The 24,145-nt window shown below is 37.5% G+C and overlaps 1 pseudogene; it reads left to right on the top strand.

Moving 5' to 3' along the window:
• Positions 1-818: 818 nt before the first annotated feature.
• On the top strand, positions 819-1,974 carry LOC101401773 (calcyclin-binding protein pseudogene; annotated as a pseudogene).
• Positions 1,975-24,145: the final 22,171 nt, after the last annotated feature.

The raw sequence follows: 24,145 nt of genomic DNA, 5'->3' as shown, positions 1-24,145 counted from the left end.
ACAGTATGGCTTGACAAGCGGTGCATCAGCACACGCCCGGGATCTGAACTGTCAAACCCTGGGCCGCCAAAGTGTAGCACGTGCATTTAACTGCTGTACTACTGGGCTGGCCTCGCCTTTCAGTCTTTTGGAAACATAATTCCACTCTCTCCTAGCCTGTAAGGTTTATGCTGAGAAACTGTAAGCCTCATATATGTTCCTTTGTAGGTTATTTTCTTCTGCCTTGCTCTCCTTAATATTTTTTTTGTCATTGACTTTTGCCATTTTTACTAATATATGCCTTGGAGAAGGTCTTCTTTTTACACTGATGTAATTAGGAGTTCTGTTAGCTTCATTTACATATAATTCCAGCTCCTTCTCCTGGTTTGGGAAGTTCTCAGCTATTATTTCTTTAAACAAGCTCCCTGCTCCTTTCTCTCTCTCTTCTTCATCTGGAATACCTATAATCCTTATCTTGCATTTCCTAATTGAGTTGGATATTTCTCAGAGAATTTCTTTATTTCTTTTTTGTCTTAGTTCTGTCTTCCTCCACCTGAAGCATTTCTATATTTCTGTCCTCTAAATTACTAATTCTGTACTCTATAATATCAGCTCTGTTTTTTAAGGATTCCATTTTCTTTTTTATTTCATTCATTATGTTCTTCATCTCCAAAATTTCTGGTTTTTTTTTTATAGTTTCAATCTCTTTTGGGAAGAATTCCCTCTGCTCATTAATTTTATTCCTGAGGCGGTCTCGCGCAGGGTCGGGTGTGCACACAGGCTGCGAGCCCTGCGACTCGTGCCCGCGGTCTGCGCTTGGCGGAGCGCACTCGGGGCGGCGTTTCCCACTTTCCATGGTGCGTCTGCAGCCCCGGCCTCGCGTGACCCAGCCCGGCCATGGCTTCAGCTCCGGAGGAGCTACAGAAAGATCTAGAAGGTGTGAAGGTGCTACTGGAAAAAGCCACTAGAAAAAGGGTGCGTGATGCCCTTACAGCTGAAAAATCCAAGATTGAGACAGAAATCAAAAACAAGATGCAGCAGAAATCACCGAGGAAAGCAGAACTTCTTGACAATGAAAAGCCAGCTGCTGTGGTTGCTCCCATTACAACGGGCTATACCGTGAAAATCAGTAATTATGGATGGGATCAGTCAGATAAGTTTGTGAAAAGCTACATTACCTTAACTGGAGTTCATCAAGTCCCCACTGAGAATGTGCAGTTGCATTTCACAGAGAGGTCATTTGATCTTTTGGTAAAGAATCTAAATGGGAAGAGTTACTCCATGATAGTGAACAATCTCTTGAAACCCATCTCTGTGGAAGGCAGTTCAAAAAAAGTCAAGACAGATACAGTTCTTATCTTATGTAGAAAGAAAGCAGAAAACACACGGTGGGACTACCTGACTCAGGTTGAAAAAGAATGCAAAGAGAAAGAAAAGCCCTCCTATGACACTGAAACAGACCCTAGTGAGGGATTGATGAATGTTCTAAAGAAAATTTATGAAGATGGAGATGATGATATGAAGCGAACCATTAATAAGGCCTGGGTGGAATCAAGAGAAAAGCAAGCAAAAGTAAACACAGAATTTTGAGACTTTCAAGTCCTTTGGGGAACTGTGATGTGGAAATATTGATGTTTCCAATAAGGAAATGTTGGTGAGCTACACAGATAAATTTGACAGATAACTCTCTACACAGCTGCCTTCTAAATAAAGGCAGTGAATTCTCCATTTCCTACTGGAGGATTTATTTAAATAAAATATGCGTATTAAACATTTCCTCCAAAGATGGTTTCCTTAGTAACCTGGTCATTTTGTTCAAGAAAGGGTAACATTGCATTCTCGTGTGAAATGTAAAAAAGCAAGTCTTGCCTAATGAAAATGCCACGTTGTGTGTATTTTTGTTCAGCTAAGAGGTAGAAAACAAGTTATTGCTTGCCTTTAAGTTGCTGACATCAGCTCCTACCAATGTAAGAATAAATAAAAATAAAACCTGAATTTTTGCATAAAAAATTTATTCCTGAGTTAATTGAATTGTCTTTCTGAGTTTTCTTGTACCTTGTTGAGTTTCTTTATGATAACTATTTTGAATTCTCTGTCATTTAGATTGTAAATTTCTGTGACTTCAGGATTGGTTTCTGGATACCTGTCATTTTCCTTCTGGTCTGGAGTGTTAATATATGTCTTCATGCTGTTTGATGGAGTTGACATTTGCTGTCGCATAGTGGTAGTATCTGGACCACTGGAGGAGGGCAGGAGCTGTTTTCTGAGCCCGCCATGATGCTTGGCAATTGTTCCCCTTCATTAGAAGTTGTGCCAATAGGGTTTTCTGCATCTGGCTGTCACTGCTTCACACATGCAGGTGCAGACACTCTGGTGGGGATCCTCTGCTCTGGATGAGTGGCTGAGCTGATCCACCTGGTGGTATTGGAGAGATGGGGTGCTTTCTTTGCCACCCACACTCCTGCTCTGCACTCACTGGCTGACCCCTGGGCTGCTTGGCTTGGTCAGGATGCCCCTACAGTGGCTTAGCCCCCTTGCTGTGGAGTGTTCTTGTGGACTGGGAAGCAACTCCAAGAGTGGAAACATTCCCATGGAGGACTGCCATTTCCCCCTTCTCCTCTCAGAGTCGTGCATCAGCCGCTGTGTGAGGTCCCGTGCCCTAGATGACTGCCACTGGAGAGGGGGAGAAGATCCACTTAACTCCTCCCACTGCCTCCTGGGGGTTTCAGCACCCCCACCTTCATACGTATGTCTGTGTGGATCTCTCAGATATCTATTGTGTTGTGTGGATGTCTTCTGTTGGTTAATGAATGTCTTTTTCACTGTATCTTATGAGGGAGAATGTAGGGGAACAGCTCACTCCACCATGATGCTGACATCACCAATCAGAATATTTTTGATAATTATTGGATTTTAAGCATCTCTTGAAAAATCCAAATAGCTAACAACATTGGGCTCTCATGGCAACAATTGACTAAAGTTGTAGCTACTCCATTTAGAAGGGAACATGCACTCTTCAGATTACCATAGTTCCTAGCTCTCTTCCACATGGCCCTCTGTCTGCTGACTGCACTCTCCACAGCTAGTGGAAGGGGGTGGATGGGGTGGGGGATGTGCACATGAATCTTCAACAATGGGTGTACATATTTTTGAAAATTCATTGAACTATATACTTAAAATGTGTGCATTTTGGGCCAGTCTGGTGGTGCAGGTGGTTAAGTGAACACGCTCCACTGCAGTGGCCCGGGGTTTGCTGGTTCGGATCCCAGGGGTGCACCGACGTACTGCTTGGCAGGCCGTGCTGTGGTGGCATCCCATATAAAGTGGAGGGAGATCGGCACGGATGTTAGCCCAGGGTCAGTCTTCCTCAGCAAAAAAAGAGGAGGATTGGCAGATGTTAGCACAGGGCTGATCTCCTCACAAAAAAAAAATGTATGCATTTTATTGTTTTCAAGTTATATGTTAAAAGTTTATCTTTGGAAAAGGAAGGAATGTTGAACAGGTTAGAGGGTAAGCATGTATGTTAATCTAAGTAAACATTTTATGTAAAAAATATGAACCATGTCTAATTTATTGGCCTAAAAAATGACAAAAATAAAATATTGGATCAAATGGCATATAAGTTGTTATTGTTGTTGGCAGAGATGAGAAGAGGATTGCTTGGAGTCAAAATGTACTAACATCCATGCTTTGTTTGGGAGGGAGAATACGGTATTATTTTTAAATTTAGGCTGTGTTATGAAACAAAATTTTAATAATAACCATTTAAAAAATATCATTTGATGTATAAATTCCAAATGGTTACAGGAAAAGAGAATGGAATAAGAAAAAGAACAAAATACAAAAATTATACTATAATTTAATCAGTTGAGAGAGAGAGAGAGAAGAAGACCATTAAACAGAAGTATAGAAAAAGAAGTTTGAATAGAAATAAAACAGTAAGATGACAGAGACAAATCCAAATATATCAACAATCTCAATAAGTAAACACTATCAGGAAGGGTTGAAATAATAAGTTTTCACAAGATATAACAGGAAAAAAAGATGTACCAGACAATGCAGTAGACAAAAAAAGCTAGGATAGAAATATTACTAAAAAATTAAAAAGACTAATAGATAGAGAGAGTCACCACAGAATGAAAGGCTAAATTCACTAGAAATATATAGAAATTCTAAATTTGCTTGCATATGTATATAGCCTTGAAAAGGCAGTAATGGAGGAATAGAGAAGCAAAAAAGACATATAGAAGACAAATAGCAAAATGGCAAACATAAAACCTACCTTATCAGTAATTACATTAAACGTAAATAGACTAAGCACTCCAAACAAAAGGTAGAAATTAGCAGAACTGATTGAAAAAAACATGATCAAACTATTTGCTGTCTACAAAAAACACACTTTAAATTCAAAGACACAAATAGCTCAAAAGTAGAAGGATAGATCAATGACCTAAATATAAGAGCTAAAATTATAAAACTCTTCAATGAAAACATACAAATAAATGTTTGTCATCTTGGATTAGGCAATAGTTTCTTAGAGATGACATCAAAAGCATGAGGTCAAAAGAAAGAAATTGTTAAATTGGACTTCATCAAAATTAAAAATGTTTCTACTTCAAAGTATACTGTCAGTAAAGTGAAAGTGAACCCACCAAATGAGAGAAAATATTTGCAAATTATATATCTGTTAAGACTTGTATTCAGAATATATAAACAATTCTTACAACTCAACATTAAAAGCAAATAAATCAGTGCTAAAGTTTTGGATTCTTCTTTCTCATGTAGGGAACTTGAAAGTCACCACTCTATTCCAACAGCAGGTAAAAAGCTCAACAGACTGAAAAATCAACAACTTTTCTTGGATATGTAAGAGAGATGAGGACACAGGGCAAACCACTGCCTCCAAAACTGGAGAGACAAACAGGCAAATACAGGGAGTCATGGCTTACTAGAGCAGAGACTCATGAGTGGAAACTGCCACGGGAACCAGTGACAGGGTAGGAAAACCTGAACTGTAATTGACAAGTTGCTGGAGGCTCAGTATAGACAAGTCTGAGAGTTAAAAACTCCAGAGCGACCCAGTCGTAGAAGGTACCTCAAGCTTTTGTGAGTTTTACATCCAGGAGCTCAACAAGGTTCTAAAAGTAAATATTGGAGAAAAACTCCCTTGTGCTTCTGGCAGGGGGAAAGGAAAAGGAACCATTTTGATATATGCTATACATATATCAAATGTTTTCCTTTTTTTTTTTTTTTGTGAGGGAGATCAGCCCTGAGCTAACATCCGTGCTAATCCCCCTCTTTTTGCTGAGGAAGACCAGCTCTGAGCTAACATCTATTGCCAATCCTCCTCCCTTTTTTCCCCCAAAGCCCCAGTAGATAGTTGTATGTCATAGTTGCACATCCTTCTAGTTGCTGTACGTGGGATGCGGCCTCAGCATGGCTGGAGAGGCAGTGCATCGGTGCGCGCCCGGGATCCGAACCCGGGCCGCCAGCAGCAGAGTGCGCACACTTAACTGCTAAGCCACCGGGCCGGCCCACAAATGTTTTTCTTAACAAGGCCTGCCCTCAGGGAAAGCTAGTTAACAAAAGCCTAACCTGCTGGAGTATTTTCAGAGCCTAACTGATGTGAGTGAATGGAAATATCCAACTACTGCCCCCTCTAGCCAACCAGTCTCACCTAACTGGAGGCAGCAGTGGCGGGTACTGAGAAACACTTGTGAAGTTCACAGTCCTGAGGCAGAGGCTCCCTAAAAAACTGAGAAATAATCATGGGTCTATAGAACACTTCCTATCCCCTCACACTTCACCACAACATCACTAAAGGCCTATATACCACAGTTCTTTTTACCTGGTACATCATGTCTGAATATCAAAAAAAATTACAAGGCTTAAAGAAAAGAAAAATATGCAGTTTGAAGAGACAAAGCAAGCATCAGAATCAGACATGGCAGGGATGTTGGAATTTTTGGATGAGGAATTTTCAACTATGATTAATATGCTAAGGACTCTAATAGATAAAGTAGGCAGCATGCAAGAACAGATGGGCAATGTAATCAAAGAGATGGAAATCCTAAAAAAGAACCAAAAAGAAATGCCAGACATAAAAAAATAATGGTAATAGAAATCAAGAATGCTTTTTATTAGTAGACTGGACATGGCTGAGGAAAGAATCTCTGAGCTTGAGGGTATCTCAGAAGAAACTTCCAAAACTAAAAATCGAAGAGAACAATGATTGGAAAAACAGAACAGAATATCCAAGGACTGTGGGGCAACTACAAAAGCTGAAATATACATGTAATGGGAATACCAGAAGGAGAAGGAAGAGAGAAAGAACTAGAAGAAATATTTGAAACAATAATGACTAGAAATTTCTTCAGACTAGTGTCAGACACCAAACTACAGATCAAAGAATCTTAGAGAATGCTAAGTAGGATAAATGCCAAAAAAGAAACCTAGGAATATCATTTTCAAACCACAGAATATCAAAGATAAAGAAAAATATCATGAAAGAAGCCAGAGGGAAAAAAAATCCCTTTACTTATAGAAGAACAAAGATAAGAATTATATGTGACTTCTCAGAAACCATGCAAGCAAGAAGAGAGTGGAGTGAAATATTTAAAGTGTTCAGTGAAAAATCCCCACCAACCTAGAGTTCCATACTCTGCAAAATTAGACTTCAAAAGTGAAGGAGAAATAAATACTTTCTCAGAAAAACAAAAATTGTGGGAATTTGCTGCCAGTAGACCTGCATTGCAAGAAATGTTAAAAGTTCTTTAGAGAAGGAAAATAATATAATCTATGTAAAATAATAGAGCCCAGAAACAGAAACATGTATATATGTATAGGATCTTGGTATATGACAGAAGCATTGAAATCATTTGGTAAGGAAGATTTAGTTGTTCAATAAATAGAACTGGTGCAGCTGGTTATCCATATAAAAAATGAAATAAAACCATAACATCATACCCTACAGCCAAATAAATTCCATATGGATTAAGGACTGAAATGTGATATAAGTCAAATTGAAAAAGATGAAACACAGCTACTTTTATTTGCAATTCATGTGATTTTTTACATAGAAAACCAAGAAGCATCTATGTGCAAATCATTACAAATAATAATAGAGTTTAGCAACATGGCTTACAATATGATCGACATATAAATTCACTTGCATTTATATATTCTAGCAACAAACAGAAAGCATAATTTTTTAAAAAGATACCTTTTATAATAGCTATGAAACTATTAAGGGACCTAAGAATAAATATAATAAAAGATAAACAAAACATCCAAGGAGAAAATTCTGAACCTGCATTTAAAGACATTAAAGGAGACGTAAATAAATGGAGATATATTACATGACTACGAATTTCATGTTCATGTTCTAACACTTTTAGAAGAAACTATAAAACAATATCTTTATTACCTCAGGCTAGCTTAGACTCAAGACAAAAAAAGCACTAATCATGAAAAAGTTTGATGAATTCAACTACATTAAAGTTAAGATTTTTTGTTTATAAAAATATGCCATAAACAAAGTGTAAAAACAAACCATAAATAGGGAGAAAATATTTGTAACACATATAATAGGCAAAGTTTTGGTGTCTTAAATATAGAAAGTATTTCTACAAATCAGTAAAAAAAAACACAGAAAAATCCAGTAGAAAAAAATTAGGGAGAGAGAGAGAGGAGAAAGGCAAAATATGCATTTCATATTAGTGGAAACACGAATGCTAATTTAAAAATAAGAAAATTTGTTCAACCTCATTAGTAATCTGAAAAATGAAAATCAAGACCTCAATAAGGTATCATTTACAATGATTTGATCAGCCCTGATTAAATTGTCTGACAATCTCAAGTATTAGAGAGGATATGGATCAATGGGAATGCTTGTACTGTATTGCTAATGGTATAAATTGGTACAATCTCATTGAGAAATAATTTGGCTTTATCAATAAAGGTAAAGCTTCACATATTCTTCTACCCAGAATTTCTATTCCTAAGTTTTTATCCTGGAGCAGCACATTCCAAAAGAAATCTAATATGATCCATAAATGCAGGCCAAATAAGTAATTGTTAATATTCTTGGAGCTGCATTAAAAAAGTAAAAAGAAACAGATGATATTAATTTAGTAATATATTTTATTTAATCAATATATCCAGTGCATCATCATTTCAACATGTAATCAACATAAAAATTATCAGTGAGATATTTTACATCTCTTCTTTTTACAGTCGACTCTTTGAAATTCCAGTGTGCATTTTACACTTATAGCACATTTCAATTCTTACCTGCCCATTTCAAATGCTCAGTAATGAAATGTAGCTAGTGCCTACCATATTGAACAGTGCAGCCCTAGAGAAATTCTTGTACATGTGCCTCAAGAGATATAGTGCCTACCATATTGAACAGTGCAGCCCTAGAGAAATTTTTGTACGTGTGCCTCAAGAGATATATACAAAAATGTCTACAGTAGCACTGATTGTAGTAACAAAAATAAGAAAATTATAATCCATATGCCCATTAATAGTAGTATGAATAATATAAATATGAATAATAGTCACATTAGAATACAATACAGCAGTAAAATGAATGAACTACAGCTATACAACAACATAGATGAATATTAGAAATGATGAGTGAAAATGCAGTTTCAAGAAGAATATATATATAGTATGAGTGCATTTTTTTTCTTTTTTGCTGAGGAAGATTTGCCCTGAGCTAACATCTGTGACAATCTTCTTCTATTTTGCAAGTGGGTTGCTGCCACAGCATGGCCACCAACTAGTGGTATAGGTCTGCTCCTGGGAATGGAACCGGGCTGCTGAAGCAGAGAATGCCAAACTTAACCACTAGGCCATGGGGCTAGCCCCTTGATTGCATTTTTATAAAGCCTAATATAAGCAAAACTAAGCAAAATAACTTTTAGGAAAACATACATATAATATCAAACTATTTTTTAAAAGCAAAGGAAGTGCCTGATTTTGAATTTCCTCCATATCCTCCTCTCAAAAACCCACAAAATCAACAAGGAGGACATATAAAACCGTACATAACCTATGCCTTCAGCATTTCTAGGAGACAGAGAACACTGCAAACAACTTAAAATTACCCTCAAGGAGAGAAAATAATCAATTCCAACAGAGCTCTCGCTGCACACTTGCTGTTGCAAGCCTATGGGTTCTGAATATGGGAGAGAGAAGGTTTAAGAAGCTCCTTAAAAAAGAGTTGATGTGACCAGAGGACTTAGACGAGGCATAGATAAAATCACCCCAGAACGTAAACACAATGTTAAATGAGAAAATATTGAACACAGGTTGGGACTTGTCGGTTCACAGCACTGACTGCAAGAAGGGGCCTGAAAGGGTATGAGACCAGCAGGGGAAAAGCCTCATACACTTCTGTGGGAGAATCAGATATATAGAGAGGTGTCAGTACCCTTTAGAGAGGAGGCTGTGTAGGGAAAGAGGGAAATAAGAGGGGAAAATTAAGGATACTGCAGAAAAGAAAGGAAAACAAGACACATCAACCCTCCTCTCTCCCTCTCTTGCACCAACACCACCATCCATAAAAGAAACTTTACAGAAGAGGGCAGAACGGACAGAAGAGAATTCTCTAACTAGGAATCCTGTCCATGAAATTAACAGAAATAGAAAAAAGCAGACCACATCCATACAAAACTACTGCAAAAAGTCAGAAAATATAAATCAAAGGATTTCTGGTGGTGAAAATTATCTCCAAAAAAGGCATAAAGTTAAATAAAATTGAAAACAATACTCCAAACTGAGTTACATACATCCTCAGAAAAGCTTGTAGATATATGAAAAACCACCTTGAATCAGATATATAAAGACAAAGAGCATAGATGGACCAAAAAAACCCCAGTAAGATATGAAATAACAGTTGCTTCAACTCAGGAAAAAATAGAGAAAAAATTAAAAATCATTTAAAAATAAAGACTAAATTACAAGATCCTCAATGGAGAAGCAGTCCAAATGAAAATGTGCTAAAGGTTCCATAAGAGCATAAAACAAAATAATCTTATGTAGACTAGGAGGTACTAGAGTGGGACAGATAATTGGCACTTACTCTGTGGTCTGAAAAATGAGGAGTTAGATAAAAGAGCAGCAGGGAAGAACATTAGGGATCATCACAAGCCCTATTGTAGGAGGGAGCCCATCAGCGTGACTAGACTCTGAGAATAAGATGAGGAATGACAAGAGATGAGCCTGGAGAGTATGGCAGAAGACAAACCATAAGAAGCTTGAAACCACATTATTGACTTTGTTGTTTGCCTTAGGAGCAATGTAAAGCCACCGAAGTATCTTTGGTGTTTTTAGAAATGGATGATATGATCTTATTTGCTTTTTGAAAAGAGGACTCTGGCTACATACACTTCAGAGTATGTATTACAGGGGAACTAGAGAAGATTCAGAAAGACCAACTAGGAGGTTTTTGCAGTACTTCAGGTAAGATAGGCTGGTGGCAGAAGACATGGAGAGAATTTGATGGATTTTAGTAACATTTAGATGGTAAAATTAACTGGAATTTATAATGTATCCAATATAGAGGGATGAAGGACAGAGAAGAGTCAAAGATGACACTTAGTTCTTTGGCTCTAGGAACTGGGTGGATGGGGTACTATTCACTGATAGTGAACACTGAAGGAGGATTAGATTTGTGGACATGTTTAGTTATAGGGTCTTCAGGATATCAAATTCAGTATGTCAAGTGGATCTTACAAGCAAGATCTAGGCTAGAGGTTTAATTTGTGAGTCATTGGCACTTAAATGTAATTGAAGCTATGGATGTGGACTAGATCACTTAGGGAGTGAATATGGAAAGTATAAGGGGATAAATACTAGGACAGAACCTTAAGGAACTACAACATTGAATGCCTAGAAAGAAGAGTGGTGACCTGCAAAGGAGACTGTGAAGCATGGACCGGAGTGATAGATGGAAAACCAGTAGCATGTGGTATTATGGAAGCCAAAGGAGTGTTTTTCAAGGAGAAAAGTTTAATAGGGCCAAATGCTGCTGAGAGATCAAAAAGGAGGATGTTAGAGTGTCCATTTGAGTTGGTGACATGGAGATCACTGATGACTTTCATAAGGGCTGTATTGTTGGACTGGTGGAGGACAGATCTGAGTGGGTTGAAGAATGAGGAAATGAATAGAATAAATATAGAAAAAATTTTAGAGAAGTGTGTCTATGAATGGGAGGAGAGAGACAAGGAGGTATCTGAAAAGAGTTGTAGTGTCTAGGGCAGGATTTTTAAATTAGAGAGGAACTTGATGAGGCACAAATATTGGTGATGAAGGTCATGGGCAAAGAAAGTTGACTTTACAGGAGTTGGAATGGATGGTTGATAGTATAAGTTTCCCTAGAAGGCAGGAAAGGGAAGAATTTAAAGACAGAAATAGGGACTGCCTCACATAGGAGCAGGGATATATTCTCTATTGCTGTATGAAGGAGGAGAGAGTTCAGATTAAAAAAATAAGGCTTCAAGATAGGACATACGATATTATCCTGGGATAACTCCGTGAACAAAAGAAGCATGTGTTAACTTAAATATAGGATAAATTGTGGAGAAATGTACTCTAGACTGATAATGGTTTGGTGGGCTGAAGTTGAGATTAGAAGATGGAAATAGTGATGCTTTGGACATTCTATATTATGAATGATTTTAACTAACATTAATTAAAGGCTTATTATATGCCTTTAGTTTTATATGCCTATATTTACTATATGCCTTTATTATACTAACACAGCGTTCTTAGCACTTTCATGCATTACCACATTTAATTCTGATAAATAACCCATGAAGTCAGTATTGTTATTTTTCCCCAATTTACAGGTGAGGAAACTGAGGTTCATAAAAGTTAGCTATCTTACCCAGGATCACAAAATTAAAATGTGTTTGAATCATATTTCAAGCCCGGATCTATCTGATTTAAAAAGATATGCTTTTCACCAAAATGCTACACTGCATTTTTGTAAATTTTGATTTTTTTTATAGTGGAAATGTATTATTTTTGTAAGTAGAAAAACAACACATATAAGGGTCAAGGTCTGTAGTGAATGTGATACCTCTTTGATTGCCCAAAAGCACTTTGTTTTAGGAATTATGCCCCCTTCACTACCTTATATAGGTTGTTCTCACAAATGATACATTTCTCTCATGGACACAGAGATGGGTATGGTACCCAAACCAGGCCGATCTTGGTACTGAATTCCCCTAGTCACGGTGATTTATACAGAGAGCAGCTGATGATCCAAGCAGATCCAATCAGAATCCTTCCCAAACCAGGCCGATCTTTGTACTGAATTCCCCTAGACACGGTGATTTGTACAGAGAGCAGCTCATGATCCAAGCAGATCCAGTCAGAATCCTTTCTTGATACTTTCTATGAGTATTTTGGGGGAGGAAAGTTCTATCTACCTTTTAAATTTTGAGTTGTAAAAATATAGCCTGAGAACTGCCAGGAACCATGCCAGATGGAGAGAGCCCAACTAAGAAATAAGCATCATGTGGAGAGGCACAGAGCTAAGAAATGAAAAGAGAACCCAGATGGTATTACTGACCCCTGGATCTAGCTCTGTCAGGTCTGCCCTTGGACTTTCCAGTTATGTGAGCCAATAAATCTCTTTGTTCCTTAAGCTATTTTGACACTGGTTTCTGTTGCTTGTATCTGAAAGAGTCCTGATTAAAACAAAATTGGAAATAGAACTGATTTCTAGAAAGTGACAGACCTATAATATGAAATTTGCTGCATTGAAATGGGAAGTTGGGTAAGAGGATCCCTTGATCTCCAACTAAGAAGATGGCAATATTTATTATGAATTTGCAAACCATCTGGTTAAACTGGTTTTATTGAATCTTATAGATCAGTCCATGTATTGGTCTGAAGCTTGGAAAAGATCAAGATACTGAGGTAGGGGCCGCCCTGTAGCTGAGTGGTTAAAGTTCCACGTGCTCCCCCTTGGTGGCCTGTGTTCACAGGTTTGGATACCGGGTGCGGATCTACTCCACTTGTCACCCATGCTGTGGAGGCATCCCACATACAAAAAATAGAGGATTGGCAAGGTGTTAGCTTAGGGCTAATCTTCCTGAAGCAAAAAAAAAAGATGCTGAGCTAGTTACTACTCTGTAGCTTTCAGTAAGTATCTACATGGACAGAAGCTTTGGTCCAAGCTAGCCCACATGTACGTGGAAAGGGAAGAGAACAAAATTTTCTTAAATGAGGCAATATCTTCCTACTGTCAAAAAATTTCATATGAATGAGAGTCATTGTAAATGTTTAAGTCTATTTCCCATGTTCAAGTTAGGAAAAAAAAGTAGGGAGTCTGGAAACACTGGTAAATCAGAATGGGACCAGGTGAGCCTGAGAACTGAGAGACACTTGATTTTTTAGCTCCATCCCAAACACTTGCTGTTCTATATTCCCTTCCTGAAACAATTTAATAATTACCTTGTTAAGAGCCATTCACTGGAATATAGCCTGGGAACAAGAAATAAATTATCACTATCTCTACTCCAGCCCATTTGTCAGAGATGGAGACTCTGTTTCAAAGAGACAGAAATCCTCAAATGGGAGTTGGTCAAGATTTAGGGACCATGATTCACTATTATCTCTTGCTTTGGTCACTAGCCAATTAATTCAAATTACACATTCTCCAGCAGCTGTCTAAATGCATGCGTACCTACATACATACATACATAAGTGCTATGTTATCAGGTGCATACATATTTAGGATTATCATATCTTCCTGTTGAATTGAGTCTTTTAGAATTATGAAATATTTCTTCTTATTTTGCATAATACTTCTTTCCTTAAAGTATATTTCATCCAATATTAATATAGTCACACTTTCTTTGGTTAGTGTTAGCATGATGTATCTTTTTCCTTAATTTTACTTTCAACCTATCTCTATCTTTACATTTAGAGTGTGTTTCTTGTTCCTTGGAAATAGATATGATTGGGGGGTGGTCTGTTTTTTAAAATCAAATCTGATAATTTAGTTATTTGCGTTGGAGTGTTTAGTCTATTTATATTTAGTGTAATTACTGATATAGTTGGCCTTAAGTCTACCATGTTGCTATTTGCTTTATGTCTCATCTATTCTTCATTTCCTTATTCCTCCTATTTCTGCCTTCTTCGTTTTAATGAAGTGTTTTTCTATTATTCTATCTTATCTCCTCTATTAGCCTTTTTGTTATGCCTTTCTGTCTTGTTCTTTTAGAAGTCACCCTAAAAATTTCAAAATGCATCTGTAACTTATTACAGTCTCCCTTAGATTAGTACTTTTACCACATTCAGAACAATGCAAGAGTCTTACATCAGTTTAGCTCTATTTATCCCTCTCACCCTTTCAGGTATCAAGTAGAACATTTTACATTTAACTCTACAAAACATTATTACTGTTGTTGTTTTAATTGTTTTAATTCAACATTGTTTTACAATTACCAAAATATTTACCCTTTCCAGTCCTGTTCATTCTTTCTTCCTCTTCCACACTTATATCTGGAATAATTTCCTTTCAGCTTTCAAGAACTTCCTTTAGTATTTTTTTTTCTACTATGAGTTTTCTATAAAAATATTCTTTCAGCTTTTTTTTTGTCTGATAATGTCTCTTTTTCAGGGATTTATGAAATATATTTTACTAGGTATAAAATTCTAAGTTGGCTATATTTTTGTCTTTGTTTTGTTCTTTTTGGCACTTTAAAAGTGTTACTTCATTGTCCTCTGCTTTCCATACTTTTTGTTAATAAATCAGCTATTTTCTTATAGTGTTCTCCTAAGGATAGTGTGTTTTTTTCCCTCTAGACACTTTAAGATTTTCACTTTAACTTTGGTTTGAGCAGCTTGACTACAATGTACATAAGTGTGGGGTTTTTTTCATATTTATTCTGCTTGATGTTCACTGAGCTTCTGGAGTCTGTGAGTTAATGTCTTCTATCACATTTAGAATATTCTCAGTCATTTTTTTCAAATATTGCATCTGCCCCATTCTTCCCTTTCTCTCCTTCTGGGACTCCAATTACATATGTGCTGGACCTTTGACAGTTTCTCACATCACTCTTGGTGCTATTTTGATTTTTACATTCTTTTTTCTTTTGAACTTCAATTTAAATAATTTATTGACCTGTCAATAGTCTTATCTTTTAGTTTACTGATACTATTTTCTGCTGTGTGCAGTCTTCTCTTAAATGCATTCAATGAGTTCTTAATTTCAGATATTGTATCTTGCAGTTCTAGAATATTCATTTAATTCTTTTTATAATCATCTGTTTAAATACTGCATTTTTTCATTCATCTCATTTTATTATTGATACCCCAGCCTCCATTCTTCTCCCTCTTCTATTGATCTGGAGGTTTCATATTTCTTTACAGTAGTTTCTGCCATTCTGGTCTACAATTCTAGACAATGCATTCATTGATGTCTTTAGTCCTTGGTTTGAGGCCAGTGTTTCTCTGACCTCTTTTTCATGACTCTAATCTCAGTTTCCCAGGAATTTGACCATTAGTCCCAAAATCCCCTTCATAATTTTGATTATTGAAGCATATCCTACTAGTTCAGAGGTCCCCAACTGAGATTAACCCCTCCCTTTCCCTACTTGACTCTATGCAAAGATGTGTGTGTGTGTGTGTGTGTGTGTGTGTGTTTAATGCATAGGCATATTTCCTCAGAGTCCAAATGGGAATAGTTTTCACATAATTAAAATAGTTAATGAATATGAAAGTATTTTGTGATATGGGAAAAAATCATGTCTATTAATTTGTAAATTTTGACAAATACAGGTGAGAATTATAGGCATGTCTGAGCATTTATTTTCCAAACTCTTTTTCCAATTAAGCTTAAAAATTCTACAATGTAGAACCTTAAATAATTTCATAATTTTGAAACTAATACATTGCATAACATTGTTTCTAAGAATTTTATCCATTTATGAGTTCTATCTACTTAATCAAAAGTTTGATGTTTGTACATCCATGTTCATAGCAGCATTATTTACAATAGCCAAAATGTGGAAAGAACCCAAATGTATTTTGTCAGATGAATGGATTTTAAAAAATGGTACATACATACAACGGAATATTATTCAGTCTTAAAGAGGAAGGAAATTCTGACACATGCTACAGCATGGACGAACCTTGACATTATGCTAAGTGAAACGGGCCAGTCACAAAAAGACAAGTATTTTATGATTTTACTTATATGAGGTATCAAGAGTAGTCAAATTCATAGAAAGAGAAAGTAGAATGGTGATTGCCAGGGACTGAAGGGAGGGGTAAGTGGGGAGTTTTTTAATAAGTACAGAGTTTAAGTTTTAGAAGATGAACAAGTTCTGGAGCTTGGTTGCACAACCATGTGAATATACTTAACACTACTGATTTGGACACTTAACAACGGTTAAGATGGTAAATTTTATGTTACATGTGTTATTCACAATTAAAACTAAAAAAAAAATAGTGTTTAGTATTTTTAGAGCTATAAATGACTGATGTACATGGAAAAACTGTGACCACATAAGAAATCCTGAAAAAGGATTAGAGAAGAAGTAAAATAAACCACAGGATTAAAATGAAACAATGAAAATGAAAATGGAGAAAAGATTGAAGGAAAAGAATTAGACATAACATTAAGAACAAAAAACCAGAAGGACAATAAAATAGAAGTATTATATATGAATAATCAATAAGCAGTAATCAAAGTGTAAGGGCAAAATGTGACAGCATTTGTTCATCTGTGAGCCATGAAGTGCAAGATATGGGGGACAAAAGTTAAATATGTCTCACACACACACACTGATGTTCCCATGAAAAAGTGTCTGAGGGGCCGGCCCCATGGCCTAGTGGTTAATTTCAGTGCACTCCGCTTCAGTTGCCCAGGTTCAGTTCCCAGGCATGGACCTACACCACTTGTCAGCAGCCATGCTGTGGCAGCAACTCACATACCAAATAGAAGAAAATTGGCATGGATGTTAGCTCAGGGCGAATCTTCCTCAAGCTAAAAAGAAAAAAAGAGGAAGATTAACATCCCATGTTAGCTCAGGGTGAATCTTCCTCAACAACAACAAAAAAGTGTCTGAGATATCTACTCTACTCCAATAACTTGTTACAGAGGATACACTAGAAACAAAAAAGGAAAAATAGAAAGTATACACAAGAGTATATATTCTTGTGCAACAGCATTTACTTTAGTGAGTACCAAGGTAAAAATTAGCCTGTATTTAGTCACAAAAAAATATGTTTTCCTCTCAAGACTTCAATGAACTCAGATGTTGAATCTACAAAAAAGTAAAATAAGACAAAATTAATAATTGTGTTTACAATAAAATAAGCAAATAAAACATAAATATTTTGTCATAGTTAATAAGGTCTATACACTAGATAAGCGTGTGTTCTGCCGACTAACGTTAATGTTTCAGATTCCTGTTGTGTAGTCAGGCCCATACAAGACTCTTAGCAGGCTGACTCAGTCCATCTGTTGAGTTACTAGCAATGTGAAGATTAAGGAAGAGTAATCATGCTGTTTTTTTGCTATTGAGTTGTATGAATTCTTTATATATTTTGGATATTATTCCCTCTTCAGATATATGATGTGCAAATATTTTCTCCCACTCCATAGGTTGCCTTTTCATTTTGTCTGGACTAATATTGTATGGTCTCACTTATATGTGGAATCTAAAAGAAACTGAACTCATAGTAACAGAGATGAATGTGCTAACTGATTTTATTGTGGTAATCATTTGCAATATACATCAAATTATCAAGTTATATACCTTGAACTTATATAATGTTATATGTCAAATATGTCTCAATAAATCTGGAAAAAAAGAGGAAAAATGAAAGAAAAAAGGAGAGTAAAACATGATTTCTGGCATCCAAATATTTACAAACTAACTGGGGAGAGGGCAATGCATGCAGTGAAAATAATCACAAAGCAGGAGAGTAAAAATGAAGGACTAATTTGTGTCATCCTAATGTAAGTTAATGGATTTTGAGACAGGCAATGACAGTGTGGATCAGAAAACCACAAAAGTGAGAAGAATGGTTCTAGGTTTGTCAAAAGATAAGGTGTTTTCATCAGTAGCCTTTGGTTATGATAGAAACTCTACCCCAGATGGCTAAAAAAATTATGTGCAGAAAGGGTTTCATTTGCTCACATAGTTGAAAAGTCGGGGGCTCAATCTGGCTTAAGGAACAACTGCATACCTGAGCTCAATGATATCATCAGGATTTTCCCCATGTTTCTACCTTTCTCCTTGCCCATGTCTCAACTCTGCTTTTCCTTATGTTTGCATCATTCTTAGGCAGACTCTTCCCCCATGATGACCAAGATGGCTATCACCAAATCCAAGCTTACATTCTCCAGGCTTCACAACCCCAGCAGAAAGAGCGTGGCATTTCTTTCCTAATAATTCCAGCAAAGTCCCAGGTTTAACTTGTATTGGTTCAGTTTGTGTCACCTGCCCATCTCTAAATCTAATACTGTGCCTGTTTGGTCTGGTCTGGGTCATATATCCACCCACGGAACTCGGTGGGGGATGAGGTAGGCGTATGAGCATTACAACAACTTCATTGAATGAGTTAGAGGGAGCTGTGGTTTCCCAAAGGAAAATAAAAATTTTGTTACTTAAAGAAGGAGAACAAGATGTTGGACAATTATAAATAGCCGTTGTTCATTTACAGCATCTATTGACAAAACATAGCCCCAGATTTGAGTCACTTACAAACTCTGGGAATAGAAGATTGTTAGAGGGAGGCATTTTCTTCCTCATGCCTTTCTTCCAACCTTGGTCTATAAAAGAGGGACTTTCACCCATTCATAAATATTGAATAGAGCTTCTGCTCTTTTTTTCTACCTCTCACTCACTGTTTCTATCCAAGAGAAGGAGTGATTTATATGTGTGGAGAAATTGGGAAAAACGATTGAGAATGTGTGGCTCAGACCTGCTTTCCCCCATCACGATGTTGCCATGTGGTAAATGCACTGAGTCTAGGCTTCTTTGCTCTTTGATTGGCGGCAAGTCAGTCCAGTTTGATGTGGGGGAGGGGCCAACTGGCAGGTATTAGAAGCTCATTTGTGGCTGCAGATCCAGGCCACAATCTCCAATCAAGCTTTATCAGCAATAAAGCTGATATTTTTGTCTCTGACTCCATATCTATTTTTCAAATGTTTCCAAATGTAGAGGGACAAAAGAATACGACTCCTCAGCTGGTGTGCAGGGGTAAAAAGTTCACCAAGCTGGGAATTAAGTGACCTAGGTTTCAGGACCAGCAGGTAGGTCACTTCCCTTCTCTGGAATTCAGTTTTCTCATTTATAAATTGAGTGGGCTTTGGACAGCTCTAAGGATACTTCCAGATCTAAAATGTCATGATTATCTTTGGGCAATGAACTGAGTATTGAAGGAAGTATATGATTCAGATTTTTAAAGAGAAGGAAGAAAAGAGTTGAGGAGAGGCTAGCAGGGATGAAAGCATCAAAGGAAGAGTTAGCATGGTAAATATGAAAAATAGAAAGAGGCAGGTCTGATTGTCCAGCCCAGGCATTTGCAGATTGATTCACCTTGACAACCATTTAAGTTTATTCACATAAAAGGATATAGAGGATTTAGACATAATCATATGTAGGAGGATTTTCACTGATGCATGTCTTAAAAAATCCGCTACTGATCTTGTGAGCTTTATAACCTGATATTAATAAAGATTCCAAGCAGGAAGATGAAAAATATCACTAAATTCTTAAATCTCTATGATTCCTATCTTAAAGAACAGCAAAGGGATGGGATCATGGACTAACCACTTATGATTAGTTTTCCTGCCTGGACTATTTATCTAATGAACTTTTTTCCTGAGGCTCTATTTCATGACTTTCAAATTGATTGTATCTGGCTTTTCTGACCTTGTCCTATCTTTGATTCTGATTCCAGATCTAACATGTCATGATTATCATTGGGCAATAATAAGAAAGCAGAATAAAATATATTTTGTGTATAAGAATATATATAAAATCTCATATTTGTTTTTTTAATTTAATTTAATTTTTTAATTTTTTGGTGAGGAAGATCGGCGATCTTCCTCTATTTTGTATGTGAGATGCCACCACAGCACCGCTTGATGAGTGGTGTATAGGTCCACACCAAGGATCCAAACCCACAAACCCCAAGCCGCCTAAGTGGAGAGCGTGAACCCAAACACTACACCACTGGGCCAGACCCTCATCTTATATTTCTTGCTTGATTACTCAAGTCCTGCAGCTAATAGCTCTCAGAGACCCATCTGGGTGGATCACACTCATCACGCTCATGCACTGGAAAAGCTATGAATGTGTTGATCATGTCTTATCATGTCTTCATCTCTTCAGAGCAAAAGCTCTGACTTCCTAACATAGAATCCTTCTGACTGGTACCAGTGTATATTCAGAGATATCTTTTACATTCATCTTTAGTGTTTTTATCATTAATCTGTTGATTGTAAGAAACGCTTGGGCTGGCCCAGTGGCGTAGTGGTTAAGTTCGAGCCCTCCGCTTCAGTAGCCCGGGGTTTGCAGGTTTGGATCCCAGGCGTGGACCTATGCACCACTTACCAAGCCATGCTGTGGCAGCGTCCCATATAAAGTAGAGGAAGATGGGCACGGATGTTAGCCCAAGGCCAATGTTCCTCAGCAAAAAGAGGAGGATTGGCAACGGACATTAGCCCAGGGCCAATCTTCCTCAGCAAAAATGAGGAGGATTGGCAACAGATGTTAGCTCAGGGCTAATCTTCCTCAAAAAAAAAATAGACACTCTTATGTGAGGCCATAGTCACCACTTAAAGGAGGAAGCGTGGCAAGAAGGCATCTGTTGACCACCATAGCCTATTATTAAGCTGAGAGTTCTTTCTGAAAAAGACAGCAGCTCACCACTGTAAGGTACGTGGAAAAGAGCGCCTGACCTACTATGTAGCCTGACCTTTGACACTAGAACACTTGCTTAGCTCTAGCCAAAGCTATTAAGTCTTCATTCTTTTTTTTTCTTTTTTTTTTTAATTTTTTGTTTATTGCAGTAACATTGGTTTACGACATTGTAAAAATTTCAGGTGTACATCATTGTACTTCTATTTCTGCATAGATTACATCATGTTCACCACCAAAATACTAATTACAACCCATCACCACACACATGTACCGAATTATCCCTTTCACCCTCCTCCCTCCCCCCTTCCCCTCTGGTAACCACCAATCCAATCTCTGTCCCTATGTGTTTGTTTATTGTTGTTATTATCTACTACTTAATGAAGGAAATCATACGGTATTTGACCTTCTCCCTCTGACTTATTTCACTTTGCATTATACCCTCAATGTCCATCCATGTTGTCACAAATGGCTGGATTTCATCGTTTCTTATGGCTGAGTAGTATTCCATTGTGTATATATACCACAGCTTCTTTATCCATTCGTCCCTTGATGGGCACTTAGGTTGCTTCCAAGTCTTGGCTATTGTGAATAACGCTGCAGTGAACACAGGGGTGCATGTACCTTTGCAAATTGGTGTTTTCAAGTTCTTTGGATAAATACCCAACAGTGGAATAGCTGGATCATATGGTAGTTCTATCCTTGCTTTTTTGAGGAATCTCCATACTGTTTTCCATAGTGGCTGCACCAGTTTGCACTCCCACCAGCAGTGTATGAGAGTTCCCTTCTCTCCACATCATAATCAAAATGTCCAGAATTAAAGAAAAAGAGAGAATCCTAAAAGCCGCAAGAGAATGTCAAGTTACATACAAAGGAAACCCCATAAGGCTATCAGCTGACTTCTCAGCAGAAACTTTACAGGCTAGAAGAGAATGGCATGATATATTTAAAGTGCTAAAAGGAAAAAACTTACAGCCAAGAATACTCTACCCAGCAAGTCTTCATTATTTAGCATGACCCTGGGCTGTAGCATTTGACAACCTTACTGACCACCACTCGCTCAGCCCCTTTCCGAAGAAATCAGCCCCAGGATTCTTTCCGCATAAAGTTGCTAAAGCCTATGCCATATGCATTGAGAGCAATTAACTCTTGGAATATAGTTTATTCTAGCCACGATAGGTTGAATCAGAGATCTGCACATGATCAAAGCCAGCTATTATCTAAGACTATTTGGCTTGAAACACTGCCTTATAATAGTGCTCTATATTAAAGGTACTGGCGCCAAGGGCTAACATCTATAGCACGGACACGAAGAAGGCCATTTGTCCTTATGGTGGCTTATGGAGAAATCCAGCTATTAGAGGTCCTATTGATGTAGGGGAGGTATGGAAGAAGGAGGTGTCTCTGAGGTTCTGAATGAAACCTGATGATCATCCAAGTCTAGGAATTCCCAGGATCTAAAAAAACCTGTGTAAATAAGAAGATGATATATTCCATTGAGAAGCAGTAGAGCACAAATGTTGGGTGCAGTCTCTGGAGCCAAATTGCCTATGTTTAAATACTAGCCCTGCCACTTAGTAGCTATGTGACCTTATGCCAGTGACATCAACTCTCTGTACCTTAGTTTCAACACCTCGAAAACAGGGATAATAATGGTACCTACCAGATTGAATTGAGGCTAAAATAAGTAAACACATGTCAAGCACTTAGAACAATATAAGTGGCATATAGTAAGTGCTCAAAAAAATATAAGCTCTTAATATGATTTTATCCTAGTACTTAAGTGATGCAGAGTAGTTTGTTGAGATACTATGTTTATTCTCCCTCTATTTTTCCTTTCCTGTGTTCCAAAAAGGAATCCAAGCCCTTTGTACTTTCTTTTATGGGGAGAGAGTGGGTTGTGTTGCAGGCCCCAAAGTCTGTCTTCCTAGCTTTTGTTTACCTGGAATCCTGAGACTAGCATAAGGAATATTCTCAAACAAGGGGAAGAAAGTAGTTCACTTTAGAGTGGGCAGAAGAAGGAGTGAGATTTCACCAAGCCTTGGGAAGGACTGACAGCTGCCAGTTTGGGAGTAGTAAGGATCTCAGGCTGCTTCCTGGCAGAACCTCTGGGAGTAATGTATTTGTGGTCAACCTTAGAAAGCTAGCTCGATTCTAGGTGCTGTGGCTTTCACCGAGGCATGGGAGAAATGTGACTGCTTGCTTTTATAGTACCATGTCGGCTTGGACTGCAAAGCATGACGGCCTGAGGATTGGAGATACTCTCCCTATTTGATAGTTGCCACACAAACCTCCTGAGTATTTGTGTGATCCTAAGAAGGGTAGAAAGCTCCAGAAAGTGATTGGAATTTAATTTTTTGCCAATCTGGCAGCACAGAGATGTGGAGTTGAAATAAATTTGATTTAAAGAAAATAAAGAAATGTGATAGTTCTTCCATACCCAAGTTTGTGGAGTAGCATCTATAACCAATTACACAGTAAATCATCATTACCAAAAGTAATTTAGTTTTTTAATAGGGTCTTTTCTTTATAATATTAGAAAGACTAAATTATATGTAATCTTGTGCTAAGAAATAAGTTACAAGGAAAATATCCTTCCAGGGAATGAGAGGCCGGAGGGGTGGAGTGGGTAGCAATGAGGATTTCCCCACTTGAGGTCATTGTTTGTAATGGTGAAGCGGTTAATTAAGATGTCCTTCAGAGGAAAGTAAGGCTTTGGGGCACAGGATTTCTGTCACTTTAGAGTGTATATTAGTTTTCTAGGGCTGCTGTAACCAAGTCCCACAAACTGGATGGCTTAAAACAACAGAAATTTATTCTCTCACAGTTCTGGAAGCTGGAAGTCTAAAATCAAGGTGTCATCAGGGTCATGCTCCCTCTGAAAACTGTAGAGGGGAATTCTTTGCCTCCTCTAGCTTCTGATGTTTGCTGGTAATCCTTAGCATTTCTTGGCTTGTAGATACCTCTGACATCACTTCCATTAAGCTTTTTCGCTGTAAGAAATCTCCTCTTACTTTACACTGCTGTGGCATCTAATTCTTACCTTTCTTGTGGGATTTATCTTGTATCATAGTTATTTATGATTATGTCTGTAATAGACACCTTTTCAGTTGTCTGTCCAGACAGCCAAATCTCTACCTTGGGAATAATACTCCAAAACAGCAGGGGAGAGTTCTGTCTGCTGTATTCATAGTACACGATCCTTGCCCCCTGACCGTCACTAAATTGATGATGGGTGGACAACTGATCAAACTGAATCAGTA

This window comes from Ceratotherium simum, chromosome X (genome assembly GCF_057802395.1).
Source record: "Ceratotherium simum simum isolate JZ-2026a chromosome X, ASM5780239v1, whole genome shotgun sequence".
NCBI lineage: Eukaryota > Metazoa > Chordata > Mammalia > Perissodactyla > Rhinocerotidae > Ceratotherium > Ceratotherium simum.
Note: the sequence above shows the minus strand (reverse complement) of the source record. Positions and strands in the feature narration are given on the sequence as shown.